Source organism: Bubalus kerabau, chromosome 1 (genome assembly GCF_029407905.1).
Source record: "Bubalus kerabau isolate K-KA32 ecotype Philippines breed swamp buffalo chromosome 1, PCC_UOA_SB_1v2, whole genome shotgun sequence".
Taxonomy (NCBI): domain Eukaryota; kingdom Metazoa; phylum Chordata; class Mammalia; order Artiodactyla; family Bovidae; genus Bubalus; species Bubalus kerabau.
This window is the reverse complement of record NC_073624.1, coordinates 176,306,834-176,322,737: the sequence shown is the minus strand read 5'-3', so window position 1 is coordinate 176,322,737 and position 15,904 is coordinate 176,306,834. Positions and strand designations below refer to the sequence as shown.

The 15,904-nt window shown below is 46.2% G+C and overlaps 1 protein-coding gene across 1 annotated transcript in view; it reads left to right on the top strand.

Moving 5' to 3' along the window:
* FAM32A (family with sequence similarity 32 member A) overlaps positions 1–15,904 on the top strand; it is a 271,335-nt gene that overhangs the window by 160,365 nt on the left and 95,066 nt on the right. The window lies entirely within an intron of this gene.

Sequence of the window (15,904 nt, the reverse complement as noted above, 5' to 3'; positions counted from 1 at the left end):
GTTGTTTTCCTCTATTTCTTTGCACTGATGGCTGAAGAAGGCTTTCTTATCTCTTCTTGCTATTCTTTGGAACTCTGCATTCAGATGTTTATATCTTTCCTTTTCTCCTTTGCTTTTCGCTTCTCTTCTTTTCACAGCTATTTGTAAGGCCTCCCCAGACAGCCATTTTGCTTTTTTGCATTTCTTTTCCATGGGGATGGTCTTGATCCCTGTCTCCTGTACAATGTCACAAACTTCATTCCATAGTTCATCAGGCACTCTATCTATCAGATCTAGGCCCTTAAATCTATTTCTCACTTCCACTGTATAAGGGATTTGATTTAGGTCATACCTGAATGGTCTAGTGGTTTTCCCTACTTTCTTCAATTTAAGTCTGAATTTGGCAAGAAGGAGTTCATGATCTGAGCCACAGTCAGCTCCTGGTCTTGTTTTTGCTGACTGTATAGAGCTTCTCCATCTTTGGCTGCAAAGAATAGAATCAATCTGATTTCAGTGTTGACCATCTGGTGATGTCCATGTGTAGAGTCTTCTCTTATGTTGTTGGAAGACGGTGTTTGTTATGACCAGTGCATTTTCTTGGCAAAACTCTATTAGTCTTTGCCCTGCTTCATTCCGTATTCCAAGGCTAAATTTGCCTGTTACTTCAGGTGTTTCTTGACTTCCTACTTTTGCATTCTAGTCCCCTATAATAAAAAGGACATCTTTTTTGGGTGTTAGTTCTAAAAGGTCTTGTAGGTCTTCATAGAACCATTCAGCTTCAGCTTCTTCAGCATTACTGGTTGGGGCATAGACTTGGATTACTGTGATATTGAATGGTTTGCCTTGGAGATGAACAGAGATCATTCTGTCATTTTTGAGGTTGCATCCAAGTACTGCATTTCGGACTCTTTTGTTGACCGTGATGGCTACTCCATTTCTTCTGAGGGATTCCTGCCCACAGTAGTAGATATAATGGTCATCTGAGTTAAATTCACCCATTCCAGTCCATTTCAGGTCGCTGATTCCTAGAATGTCGACATTCACTCTTGCCATCTCTTGTTTGACCACTTCCAATTTGCCTTGATTCATGGATCTGACATTCCAGGTTCCTATGCAATATTGCTCTTTACAGCATCGGACCTTGCTTCTATCACCAGTCACATCCACAGCTGGGTATTCTTTTTGCTTTGGCTCCATCCCTTCATTCTTTGTGGAGTTATTTCTCCACTGATCTCCAGTAGCATATTGGGCACCTACTGACCTGGGGAGTTTCTGTTTCAGTATCCTCTCATTTTGCTTTTTCAAACTGTTCATGGGGCTTTCAAGGCAAGAATACTGAAGTGGTTTGCCATTCCCTTCTGCAGTGGACCACATTCTGTCAGATCTCTCCACCATGACCCGCCCATCTTGGGTTGCCCCACGGGCATGGCTTAGTTTCATTGAGTTAGACAAGGCTGTGGTCCTAGTGTGATTAGATTGACTAGTTTTCTGTGAGTATGGTTTCAGTGTGTCTGCCCTCTGATGCCCTCAAAAATTGTAAGCACACACAGAAAAAGTTTTTTAAAGGATCCTTTGAAACATACAATCCTTAGCATAGTCAAAAGAATAGAATTTAAATATAACCTTTGTAAATTGAAGCAGGTGACAGAGTTGTCTTAAGATAGTAGTGGGATAAATAGCTAATCTAGTTATTGCATCCTGCTTCAGGCTGGGGTTGGTTGGTAGAGAAACTATTTTAACTAATGGAGTTGAATTCTACACAAATTCTCTCAGGGACAGATACACATTATTAGATATTTGGCACCTTCTCAAAAGTTCACCCTACTACCACCGTGAAAGGACAAATGGTACCAAGCAGGGTCCTGTGGGGTTCCTGGGCACAAAGCCTTTCTGCTTACAGGAAATAGCCTTCATTCAGCCTCCAGCAGCTTCCCCAAGGCCCAAGGGGCAGATTCAATCTGTTGCTAATTAGGGAAGGGAGGAGAGGCAAGACCAGGGAGAAACAGTCAAGAGAAACTACGGTGCAGCTTTGGGGAAAGGCCCTGTCTCTCAATCAGTGGGTACACACACAGTATCTTTGAGCTGTTTTGCAGATACTGAAATGCCCTCCAGGTGGGAGAAGTTACGAATGGTATGCTGCTCACAAGCACATAGACCCCCGACCAGTTGGAACCTGAAGGTTGATGATGCTGACTCCCACTTACCTAACCCCCAGCCAATCAGAACAATGTTCACACAAGCTGATCACACCCTCTTTGAATCATTACTGTCAAACTTCTCATTATCCTCTCCAAGTTGGGACACACAATTTTGAGGGCATTAGCTTGCTATGGCCCCCTTTGTCTAGCAAAGCAATAAAGCTGTACTTTTCTATTTCACCCAAAACTCTGTCTCCAAGATTTAATTCAGTATGGGCTTACAGAGGCCAGAATTGGCTTTACAAAGAAAGCAAATCATCTATGCTATATATATCAGTCATCACATCTTCAAATACACCTCATCTCCTTGAAAAGCTTCTTTCAAACACCAGCCTTGAAGTTTGTCACATCTTAAATTAGACTAAATCAAGTTACAAGCCGCTGCCGAAAACGATCTAGTTGAAGCTGTTATGTTATGCTTTGTTTTAACTTTATTGAAGTGTAGTTGACTTTTAATCCTGTGTTAATTGCTGTCATATAGCAAAGTAATTCAGTTATGCTTTTATATATTTTTTTTCATATTCTTTTCCATTATGGCTTATCACAGGGTATTGAATAGAGTTAGCTGTGCTGTGCAGGAGGACCTTGTTTATCCATACTTTATATAACCTTTACCTCTGCTGATCAATCCACCCTTCCCCCACTCCTCCTCCCTCTTGGAAACCACAAGTCTGTTCCTACATCTGTGGCTCTGTTTCCAAAAAGTTCGTTTATGTTATATTTTAGATTCCACATATAAGTGATGTCATATGTTTTTTGTCTTTCTGACTTAATTCACTTAGTATAATCATCTCTAGGTCTACCCTTGGCATTATTTTATTCTTTTTTGTGGCTGAGTAGTGTTCTAATATTCTAGTTAGAGACACTTTGGAGCAGAACAAGATTACCTCCTTTAAGCATCATCTATCCCAGTTGGTTTTTTTTTACCTTGTTTTAGAATGACTCCCTCTTCATCATCTAATACAAGGTTTCTGTGGTGCTGGAGAAGACTCTTGAAAGTCCCTTGGACAGCAAGGAGATCCAACCAGTCAATCCTAAAGGAAATCAACCCTGAACGTTCATTGGAAGGACTGATATGGAAGCTGAAGCTCCAATACTTTGGCCACCCTGATACATAGAACCAACTCATTAAAAAAAGACTCTGATGCTGGGAAAGCTTGAAAGCAAGAGGAGAAGCAGATGACAGAGGTTGAGATGGTTGAGTGGCATCACTGACTCAATGGACATGAGTTTGAGCAAACTCCTGAAGATAGTGAAGGACAGGGAAGCCTGGCGTGCTGCAGTCCATGAGGTTGCCAAGAATTGGACACAATTTGGCAACTGAACAACAGCAAAGGTTTCTATACTCGTCAAAACCAATGACACAGCCCTCTATCTGCATACTCACTTGCTCATAAAGTCACATGTGAACCTGAGATCTCTTTTGAAGATGATGAGCTACACTGTCACCTTCTGCGGGCTTTGGCTCTGACCACAGCACACCATGGGCTTCCCTGGTGGCTCAGACAGTAAAGAATCCCCCTGCAATTTAGGAGACTAGGGTCGATCCCTGGGTCGGGAAGATCCCCTAGAGAAGGGATTGGCTACCCACTTCAATATTCTTGCCTGGGAAATCCCATGGACAGAGGGGCCTGGTGGGCTATGGTCCATGGGGTTCCAAAGAGTTAGACGTGACTTAGCGATTAAATCGGAGAAGGAAATGGTAACCCACTCCACTATTCTTGCCTGGAGAATCCCATGGACAGAGGAGCCTGGTGGGCTGCTGTCCATAGGGTTGCACAGAGTTGAACATGACTGAAGCGACTTAGCATGCATGCATGCATAAAGAAAAAAAATATCAAAGAGGACTTGCCTGGTGGTCCAATGGTTGAGAATCTGCCTGTCAAGGCAGGGTATACAAGTTCAATATCTGGTCCAGGAAGATCCCACATGCTGTAAAGCAACTAAGCCCACAACTACTGATCCTGTGCTCTAAGGCCTGTGCTCCACAGGAAGAGAAGCCACCGCAATGAGAAACTCATGAGCTCAGTCATTCAATCATGTCCAACTCTTTGTGACCCTCTGGACTATAGCCCGCCATTCTCCTCTGCCCATGAAATTTCCCAGGCAAGAATAGTGGAGTGGGTTGCCATTTCCTACTCCAGAGAAGCCCATGCACCACAGCATAGAGTAGCCTGCCTTTTGTCAGGGAGAGAAAGCCTACGCACAGGAGTGAAGACCCAGTGCAGCCAATAAATTAATAAATAAAATTTTTAAGAATCTTTTAAATATCAAGGAAATGATAGTACCTTTGGTAGACAGACATGGCCTGAGCAGCCACTGCTGATGACCCCTCTCTTCAACCCTTCATAGTTCACCTTCAGACACTTCCCATCACATGCCAACAACTTCTGATACAGAGTGTTCTTGTCCTCGTGTAGGGCTGACCAGACACACTAGGGTGTTAATGGCCAGATAGTAGCCATCAATCACTGATTGTCAAGCGTTGGTGGGCGGGGCTTCCCTTGTGGCCCAGGGGTAAAGAATCTGCCTGGTAATGCAGGAGACCCAGGTTGAATCCCTGGTGCAGGAAGATCCCACATGCCACAGAGCAACTCAGCCCTTACGCCGCAACTACTGAGCCTGTGCTCTGGAACCCGGGAGCCACAACTGCTGAAGCCTCATGTCCTAGAACCTGTGTTCTGCAACAAGAGAGGCCACTGCAATGAGAAGCCCGTACAGAGGAGGATGAGCCCCCACTAGTTTCTCTAGCCAAAACTAAAGAAAGCCCCAGGCACAGCGATCAAGACCCCGCACAGCCAAAACTAAATTTTAAAAATTAAATAACTTTAAAAAAGAGTTGGCAAATACGCCCAGCTTCCTGACCCTTCATCTGGATGACTCTCAGATGTCTTTAGAGCAGATGTTCGAAGTGGTTCAGAAGATCCAAAGTGGAACCAACCCCTGGCTCCCCACAGACTAGGCACTCATGAATAGGCCTCCTCTCCCTATCTTCTTTCCTCACCCCCTCACCAGGCTTCCAGAAACTGTTGCTGGCCAAAATCCTGGCCTTCTCTGCCCACGGAAGCCAAATAAAAGAATAGGGAGACAAGAGTTTGGAGGAAATAGAAAGATGCTTTAATCCTCAGCGGGCAGAGAGGGGAACACAGTAGGCTCATGCTTCCAGAGCTGTGCCCTCCCCCATCCCTGAGGCCTAGGGGCTTATACAAGGCAAGGGCTTGCCGTAGGAGTTGGTGAAGAGGGAAAAAGGTGATAGGACCTTGACTGCTTCCTCTTGCGTTGTTTCAAAGACAGTCTGGCATCAGGAACCCAGTAACTGAGTCTGGCAGTTCAGGGCCTCTGCACCTTCTTTCTGATATGTAAAGGCTGTTGCAAGGGTAAACACCAGAGAGGGGATGTACTTAGCACAGAGTCAAAGGAAAAAAAAGGGAATTGTAGCTCCTGTACAGTTGGGAGACAGAAAAGCAAACTTGGTTACAGATATGCAGAGTTAGGAACAGTTAAAGCAAAAAAAAAAAAACAACTAGGAATGTTCAGGGCTGCTCACTTTTCTCTTAATCTTCTTTCTTCTCAGAAAAGGGAAAGAGAAAAACTCATTCCTCTTTTTTTGGTTTTCAGTGCAACAGAACCACCTCCCACACATCCTCACTTTGAGTCTCCTTTGGGAGAAACCCAGAGTAAGGCATGGACAGAAGCGTGGAGGTGACGTGGGAATGACTGAAGTTTGTAAACCCTGAAACAGCGCGTGGAAAACACTCGGCGCCGGGTGCATAATGAATACTCCACTGATGCTATTAGTTGCTTTGTTGTTGTTCATTTTTTTAATTGGGGTAAAATACAACAAAAAGTAAGATTTACCGTCTTCATCTTTTGTAAGTGTACCGTTAAGTAGCATTAAGTATCTTCATGTTACCGTGCAGCCATCACCACCAACCATCTCCAGAACTCTTTTCATCTGGCAATCCTGGGACTGTCTCTATCAAAAACTTGCTCCTCATTTCCACCCCTCAGTCCCTGGCACCCACCATTCTGCTTTCTTCCATCTCTGTGAGTTTGACTATCTAGGAGCCTCATGGGCTTCCAACACGGAGCAGTAGTAAAGAATCCACCTGCCAGTGCAAGAGATGCAAGAGACCTGAGTTTGATCCCTTGGTAGGGAAGATCGCCTGGAGTGGGAAATGGCAACCCACTCCAGCATTCTTGCCTGGAAAATTCCAGGACAGAGGAGCCTGGTGAGCTACAGTCCATGGGGTCACAAAGAGGCAGACACGACTGACTGAGCACGTGCACACACACACACACACACACACACACACACACACAGGGACCTTTTATAAGATGAATCAAGGATTTCCCTGGAGCTCCAGTGGCTAAGACTGTTTGTTTCCACTGCAGGAACCCAGGTTCAATCCTTGGTCGGGGAACTAAGATCCCTCACGAATCATACCATACTTCTCCTTCTTTTGACTGGCTTATTTCACCTTAGCATAACGTCCTCAAGTGTCATTCACATTGCAGCATGTGTCAGAATTCCCTTCCCTTTTTAAGGTTGAAAGACACTCCACTGTGTGGATGAACCACATTTTGTTCATCCATTCATTCATCAGTGGTCACTAGGATTGTTTCCACTACTTAGGTCTTGTGCATCATGCTGCCACGAAAGTGGGTGTACAAGTCTATTGTTACTTTTTATCACTTACCCATTAACTCATTCATTCATTCAAAGTTCCAGGACTTCCAATATGCCTGTGTTCAAACTGAGAGTATTCTAAGTATTCCATACAATTTTGGAGTAAAACAAACAAACTAACCCCAAAAAAAAGACTCCCTAAGACAAAAGAAGGCAGCTTTTCAGTGGTAAAGAATCTGCCTGCCGATGCAGGAGACACGGGTTCAATCCCCGATCTGGGAAGATCCCACATGTCTCAGAGCAACTAAGTCAGCGAGCCACAGCTATTGAGCCTGTGCTCTAGGGCCTGGGAATCACAGCTACTGGAACCTGCACCGCCTGAAGTCCGTGCTCCACAACAAGAGAAGCCGCCACAACGAGAAGCCTGAGCATCACAATGAAGAATAGGCCCTGCTCCTGGCACCTAGAGAAAAGCTGACACCACAGTGAAGACCCCGCACAGCCAAAAATAAATAAATAATTTTTTAAAAAAAGAAGGCAGATTTGCTAGATGCCCCAATGTCAGGCCTTCCTAAAAGGAGTGACTCTCAACAAGCAGGAGGATTTACCCCACCATGGCTCAGACAGTAAAGAATCTGCCTCCAAAGCAGGAGACAAGGGTTCGATCCCTGGGTCAGGAAGATCCCCTGGAGAATGGAGTGGCTACCCACTCCAGTATTCTTGCCTGGAGAATCCCATGGACAGAGAGGAGCCTGGCAGGCTACAGTCCATGGGGTTGCAAAGAGTTGGACAAGACTGAAGCAATTTAGCACGCATGCAACACGCACGCACAAGGCACATTGCCAATGTATGGAAACATTTTGTGTTGTTAGGCCTGGGGGTGAGGGGCTAATGGCACCCGGTGGGTGGAAGCCAGGGATGCTAGTCAACACCCCACAGTGCACAGGATAGACTTATACTATAACGTAATCATGATGGTGTGATCACTGACCTAGAGCCAGACATCCTGCAATGTGAAGTCAAGTGGGCCTTAGAAAGCATCACTACGAACAAAGCTAGAGGAGGTGATGGAATTCCAGTTGAGCTATTCCAAATCCTGAAAGATGATGCTGTGAAAGTGCTGCACTCAATATGCCAGCAAATTTGGAAAACTCAGCAGTGGCCACAGGACTGGAACAGGTCAGTTTTCATTCCAATCCCAAAGAAAGGCAATGCCAAAGAATGCTCAAACTACCGCACAATTGCACTCATCTCACACGCTAGTAAAGTAATGCTCAAAATTCTCCAAGCCAGGCTTCAGCAATATGTGAACCGTGAACTTCCTGATGTTCAAGCTGGTTTTAGAAAAGGCAGAGGAACCAGAGATCAAATTGCCAACATCCGCTGGATCATGGAAAAAGCAAGAGAGTTACAGCAAAACATCTATTTCTGTTTTACTGACTATGCCAAAGCCTTTGACTGTGTGGATCACAATAAACTGTGGAAAATTGTGAAAGAGATGGGAATACCAGACCACCTGATCTGCCTCTTGAGAAATTTGTATGCAGGTCAGGAAGCAACAGTTAGAACTGGACATGGAACAACAGACTGGTTCCAAATAGGAAAAGGAGTACGTCAAGGCTGTATATTGTCACCCTGCTTATTTAACTTCTATGCAGAGTACATCATGAGAAATGCTGGACTGGAAGAAACACAAGCTGGAATCAAGATTGCCGGGAGAAATATCAATCACCTCAGATATGCAGATGACACCACCCTTATGGCAGAAAGTGAAGAGGAACTAAAAAGCCTCTTGATGAAAGTGAAAGAGAAGAGTGAAAAGTTGGCTTAAAGCTCAACATTCAGAAAACGAAGATCATGGCATCCAGTCCCACCACTTCATGGGAAATAGATGGGGAAACAGTGGAAACAGTGCCAGACTTTATTTTTTTGGGCTCCAAAATCACTGCAGATGGTGGCTGCAGCCATGAAATTAAAAGACGCTTACTCCTTGGAAGGAAAGTTATGACCAACCTAGATAGCATATTCAAAAGCAGAGACATTACTTTGCCAACAAAGGTCCGTCTAGTCAAGGCTGTGGTTTTTCCTGCGGTCATGTATGCATGTGAGAGTTGGACTGTGAAGAAGGCTGAGCACCGAAGAATTGATGCTTTTGAACTGTGGTGTTGGAGAAGACTCTTGAGAGTCCCTTGGACTGCAAGGAGATCCAACCAGTCCATTCTAAAGGAGATCAGCCCTGGGATTTCTTTGGAAGGAATGATGCTAAAGCTGAAACTCCAGTACTTTGGCCACCTCATGTGAAGAGTTGACTCATTGGAAAAGACTCTGATGCTGGGAGGGATTGGGGGCAGGAGAAGAAGGGGACAACAGAGGATGAGATGGTTGGATGGCATCACTGACTCGATGGATGTGAGTCTGAGTGAACTCCGGGAGTTGGTGATGGACAGGGAGGCCTGGCGTGCTGTGATTCATGGGGTCGCAAAGAGTCGGACACGACTGAGAGGCTGATCTGATCTGATCTGATAAAGAAGTCCAGTGCAAAAGGTCAATAGCACCAACGTTAAGAAACCAACCTTAAAAGTTGACATGTTTTAACTCTTTACCACCCCATTCTGCATCAGGTCAGAAAGACAGCAGCAGAGGTACCTAGATAGGCTAAATCCAGGATACCAGGTGAGACATCTTGGTGTCAGGTAACATCACAGAGACAGAGTAAATAGGTGTCTAGAAATGTGAAGGGTCTGAGACTTTACTTATAAGCTCACAATTTTTTTTTTTGTTTTAGTTTTTGAGACTTGGTAATTTATAAAGTACCATATGGGCTTCCCTGGTGAAAGCGAAGTCGCTCAGTCATGTCCAACTCTTTGCGACCCCATGGACTATAGCCTACCAGGCTCTTCCATCCATGGGATTTTCCAGGCAAGAATACTGGAATGGGTTGCCATTTCCTTCTCCTGGTGACTCAGTGGTAAAGAATCCATCTGCCAAGGTAGGAGACTCAAGTTCAATCCCTGGGTCAGGAAAATCCCCTGGAGGAGGAAATAGCAACCCGCTCAAGTATTCTCCCCCAGGGAAATCCCATGGACAGAGGAACCTGCAGGCTACAGTCCATGAGATTGCAAAAGAGTTCGATCTTCCAGACCCAGGGATTGAACCCGCATCTCCTACATCTCCTGCATTGCAGGTGGATTCCTTCACTGCTGAGCCACCAGGGAAGCCCCATATAATTATGTATGTATCTTCTTAATCTTGATTATATGTGTCTTTTAAGATTGCTCACTTACTGAATTTTATTTTGAATTATATTGTAAAATTATGAATATATTTCTTTTAACACTATTGATTATTTAATCTTTATTTTCCTTTTTTTTCCCCAAAGAGCTTAAGCTTTTTTTTTTAACCTGCCAGTTTCATGGATGTTGACAGAAGACACAAGACTCCAGGGTCAGAGACCAAGGACTTTATTTCTCATAGCACTGCAGGCGGCATGAACTTCATGTTTTTGCTTTTTCCTCCAAGTCCCCAACAGGGACGGTCCAGGTGCACACTGGGTTTGCACCACGGCTGAGTAACTGTGAGTTTAGAAACTTCTGTCTTTTCTGTGGACTATGAACAAACCTGTCCTACCTTTATGTCAGAAGGAAGCATTAACCTTATTATATGGACAGCAAACAAACCTGCTCTCTGCTCCAGAGCAAGAAATCCTATCTTCCAGGGCTGTTTGCTCTACAAACATCCTTGAAAAGATAGCCAGAAGGCAAGCCATCCACATCCTTGCTCCTGAGCTGTATAGAAATACCTGGGACTCACAGAGGACCCTCTCCCTATAGCGGTAGCTCTGATACCCAATGGGCAGTGGTTGTCGTCTGTGAAGGTAATTTGGGCTGGACACCAAGCATATGAGGTGGCTCTTCAGTACAGGTGTTCAGCGTGGAAACTCTGCAGTCAGACAAGCCTAAGTTCAAATCTTGATTCTGCCTCTTTTCAGCTGTGTGACCTTGAGCAACTTTCTTGACTTCTCTGTGCTCCAGTTTCTCCTGCTGTAAAAATGGGACTAATAACAGCCCCTATCTTATAGGTTTACTGTGAAAATTAATATATGAGCTTATATATGTGACGCACTCAGCGCAGGCAGATTGAGGGCCACGTCAGTGTTCACTGTAATTATGATTCATTATTATGACACTGCCTTAAAGCTTGTGGTCATGCCTGTTTTTCAGCATTTGTGGGCAAGCTCTGTAACCCACACAGTTCCCTTAGAGTCAGTCTCCAAGAATTTGGGGAGGACACAGAGCCCCTTGCTCCCTCCTCCCCACACTGGCTCCTCCCCCAGTGATTCTTAATGAACAAGGGAGCGGGGCGAAGCAGTGGTGATATTAGAGTCCAGGGAAATCAGACAGACTCAAATTCAGGTCCTGACTTTGGGATGTGAAAGCTGAGCAGCTTCTCTGCTGAGGAGACTCCAAGTACACACAGCACAGGGCTCTCAGTGAAGGGGGAACGAGTCCTCCATCTCCGCCCACCCCACCCCCACATGCTGCACACGGCCCACTCAGCACACGCTCTGGGTCATCTTTAACCAGTGGCATTTCAATCATTATCATCGTCATGTTATTATTGAATGAGCCAGACTCCATCAGATGCAACCTCAGAACATCTTTGCTCTTTTCCTTCAGTATTCCGTAAATTCAGTCTAGCCCCTCAGTCTCTCTGTGTGTTTCAAATTCCAGCAGAGATCTTGGGAGGAGTAGGGGCAACCCCTTTACAGTCCTCCTTCAGACTTCACCTCAATCGCCACTCCCTCAGGGAAGCCTTCAAAACTAATCAAGGTTTCAAAAAGACACATGTATCTCAATGTTCATCGTAGCACCACTTACAGTAGCCAGGACATGGAAGCAACCTAAATGTCCAAAGACAGATGAATGGATAAAGAAGATGTGGTACATGTATATACAATGGACTATCACTCATCTATGAAAAGGAATGAAATCAGGTCATTTGTAGAAGATGTAGCTGGACCTAGTGTCTGTCAAACAGACTGAAATAGGTCAGAAAGAGAAAAATAAATATTGCATAGTAACAGATATATGTGGAATCTAGAAAAATGGCACAGATGAATCTATTTCCAGGGCAGGAACAGAGACACACGAACAGACGTATGGACAGGGTGGGAAGAGAGAGTGGGATGAATTGGGAGATTAGAACTGACATATATATACACTACCATGTGTAAAATAGATGGTGGGAACCTGCTATAAACCATAGGAAGCTCAGTCCGGTGCTCTGTGATGGCCTAGATTGGTCAGATGGGGGGCAAGGGGGCCAGGTTCAAGAGAGAGGGGATATGTGTATACATATAGCAGATTCACTTCACTGTACAGCAGAAACTAACAAAGCATTGTAAAGCAATTATCCTCCAGTTTTAAAGGAAAAAGAACGAAAAAAAAAAAAAAACTAATCAGGTTCCTACACCAAGGGCTTCCTTCTCCCAGCACTTATGCAGGGGCAGAGAAGCAAGGGAAGGGTCTTTCTGCAGCTGCTGAAGCTGGAGGTGGCCCACACAAAGGCCAGATAGAAGGCTGGCATATCAGCACCCCCAGGGGCTGCCTTCAACTGACAAGGACGGGAATTGGTGGATAAATGCTCCAACTCCTTCCCCGTTGGGTCCTCAAACTCCAAAAGGCATGCTCTCTGCTGCCTCCTAGAGGTCCCTTGTGGGACTGTGCCCCAGGCTCAAGAGTGGTAACTGGCTTCCCCATAAAGGAGACTTTATCAGCCTCCTTCCTTTCTGTCCACTTTCCCACCCCTTATCTGTGTGTCTTTGGATAACCTTCCAAATAAAGTAATTGCTCTTGGATTTTTGTCTCAGAATCTGCTTCTGGGGAATCCCAACCTAAGACAGCAGTTTGCCCTATCCTACCTAACAAATTTGGCAATGGTTTGCAGACATTGGTCTCTCCCCACTGGGCTGAGTCATGTCCTTGTCTCCAAAGCCTGCACAGTGCCTGCATGCATAGGCGCTCAATAAGTGACCCTGAGTCTCAGGAATGTGAGGTCTCCAGGTGGCAGCATGGAGCGCTGCCCCCACCCCTGTCCTCAGGACCCCCATTTGGAGAGTGACATTCAAGAAGGGAGCTCACTCCTTCTAAGCTATAAATGTCAGGTTTCATCCACCTCATGCCCCAGTCCATACAGTCTGGAGAGCTGGACCACAGCCCCCAGGGGCCAGGAACCCCAGATGACCCTTCCGGCCCTGCCCAGGACTTCTGGGGTGTCCCTGGGGCAGATACACAGAAAGCACATAAGTCCAGTCCTAAGGCTGTAGGGCAGGGGGCAGGGCTGGGCTCTAACACCATTCCTGACCACCTTGTCCCCTCCTTGGCATTGGATTCCACCTGCGGGAGCTCCCTGAACAAGTGGTTGTTCCAGGGACAAGGGTCTACCCTACAAGGCCATGGAGCAAGCCAGCATCTCCTGGGGGAAGGATCCCTTTTTGGAGTCGGTGGTGTCAGGACTGAACCTCACCACCTGCGATGAGGCTGGGTCCCAGGGTCTCCCTGGGGGACGTCAGGGGTGTAGACAGCTGACCTCTGATGACCTGCCCTGAGACAGTCAGAGGATGGGAGCTGGGGGGTTTGAAGATATGGTGGGAGGGTAGGGTCTTAGGACTTCAGAATCAGTGGGGTCCAGTGACTCGCAAGCTCGGGGACCCTGCATGGCGTACTCTGGGCCTCAGTTTCCTTTTCTATAAAATGAGAATAAAAACAGTCCTCTACTTCTTAGGGTTCAGGGAGGCTGACATGTACACACTGCTGTATTTGAAATGGATAACCAGCAGGGACTGGCTGTGTGGTAAGGGGAACTCTGCCCAATATTATGTAACAACTTAAGTGGGGAAAGAATTTTTTAAATTTTAATTAATTATCTATTATGGCTGTGCTGGGTGTTTGTTGCTGAGGGCCTTCTCTTGTTGCGGCGAGTGGGGGCTACTCTCTAGTTGCAGGGCACAGGCTCCGTGTGGTGACTTCTTCCATTGCGCAGCATGGGCTCTAGGCACGTGGGCTCAGGAGCTGCAGATTATGGGCTTAGTTGCCCCACAGTATGTGGGGTCTTCCCAGATCAAGGACTGAACCTGTGTCTCCTGCACTGGCAGGTGGATTCTTAACCACGGGGCCATCAGGGAAGTCCAGGGGAAAGAATTTGCTAAAGAACCGATACATGTATATGTATAACCGAATCACTTTGTGGTACAGCTGAAACTAACACAACACTGCTAATCAACTCCAACATAAAATAAAAAGCCAAAAAAAAAATTCTACAATTCTTTAAAAAAAATCAGTTCCCTAACTCTTAGGGTTCAGGGAGGTTTCAGTGAGACACTGTGAGTCCAATGCTGAGTATGATGTCCCGCACATGGTGTAAAATTAATACACAGTATTCCATGATTTATCTAGTGTCCTTTAATCGTCACTGAATTCTTCAAGATGCAATTATGATGGTATGCTTTTATCATAAGAGGAAGCAGTCTGCACAGCCAGGACATAGGGCTGGGTGAGATAAGGGAGGCGAATGGAGAAGAGAGTTGGGGAGGGATCTGGGTTGAGCATCTCAGCTCCTGAACATGGGGAGAAATGTGTCTTTGAAGCATGAGAAAAGTTCTAGAATATTCTGTGTGCTACCATTTTGGCCTTTGTGCCAATGGGGTTGGGGCGGGGGTGTATGCAGGGGAGATGGTCTCACTCTGATCTCACCATGACAAAGAAAAGAAAGCTGGCTTAAGGGGGAGTGAAGGAATCAGGAGGTGGCAGAGAAGTGCTGGGGACTCTAGATCTTAGCCTGACCTCCACACTCCCCAGTGGTGCTGCCTACTGCCCAATGCCTTTATTTCACTCCCTCTGCAGTCTTGGGCAAGAAACACAGAAGCCTCACTACCTCCACTCCATCCCATATAGAAGTCTTGATGCTGGGCTGGGGGTCCAGAGCTCTGTCCACAGTACAGGAGGGCTTCCTGGAGGAGGGGGCCATCTGATCTGGGCTTTGCAGGATGAATAGAAGTTTCCTAGTTAGAGATGTGTCTCTGTGTGAATGTATGAGCGAGTGCGTGACTGTACAGAGGGAATTGTTCATTTGAATTAATAAGGACTTTCTGATCTTCCAGGGGTGCATTCAGAGGGCCACAGACAAGACTCAGGCAACAGGATGTCCCCAAAGCTGCTCACAGTCCAAAACAGATGATCAAATAATAACAATAATAGGAATGCCCTGCTTGGGAAGCAGTGGAGGAGCTGAGTTGAGTGGGAGGAGAGCTAGGGGTGGGAGTGGGCAGGAGTCTTGAGTGAAAAGCTGAGGAGGTAAGCCACTTCCTGTTCCTACCAGTGCTGGAGAGCCGTGGCCACATTCTGAGCAGGGGAGGGAGAGGGTGAGAGTTAAGGAAGGCGTTCAGAGTCTGGTCTGGGCCTGCCTTGGCCTCCCAGAGATTCCTAGAGAAAGACAGCCCAAGTCCATCTAGCCCTGGTGAGCCAGATCCACAGGGGCAGGTGAAATGACAGAGAGAGACAGAGACATAGAGGAAGAAACAGAGGTGGGGAGAGAGACAAAGAGATACAGAGAAAGTCCAAAGGGGGAAAGACCCAAAGAGATGGGGAGACAGGAAGAGGAAAATGGAAAAAGATACAAAGAGTCAGAGAGACAGAGAGAGACAGGACACAGAGACAAAAAAAAGAGATGGAGAGAGACACAAAGGCAGAAGAGACAGAGAAATGGAGAGAGATACAAGAGACAGTCACCGAAAGGAAGGCAGAAGATAAAGATAAGGAGACAGACTGGTCACAGAGGTGGGAGTTATCCAGGGAAGCCCCCAGGGGTGCAGCCCTGATCCCCAGTACCTGGAGGGACCCAGAAGGAGGGGGGAGAAGGAAGAACAGGAGCCACCTCTGCCCACCTCACTCCTCCTCTCACCCACCCACCAGCCCTCTTCAGCCCACCCAACCACAGATGGGGAAACTGAGGCCGGTATGCAGGCCAACCTCATCCTCCTGGGCCAGCGCTGTGCCCACTTGCCCATGCGGGAGCTGTATCACCAGGTTAAAAATGGAAA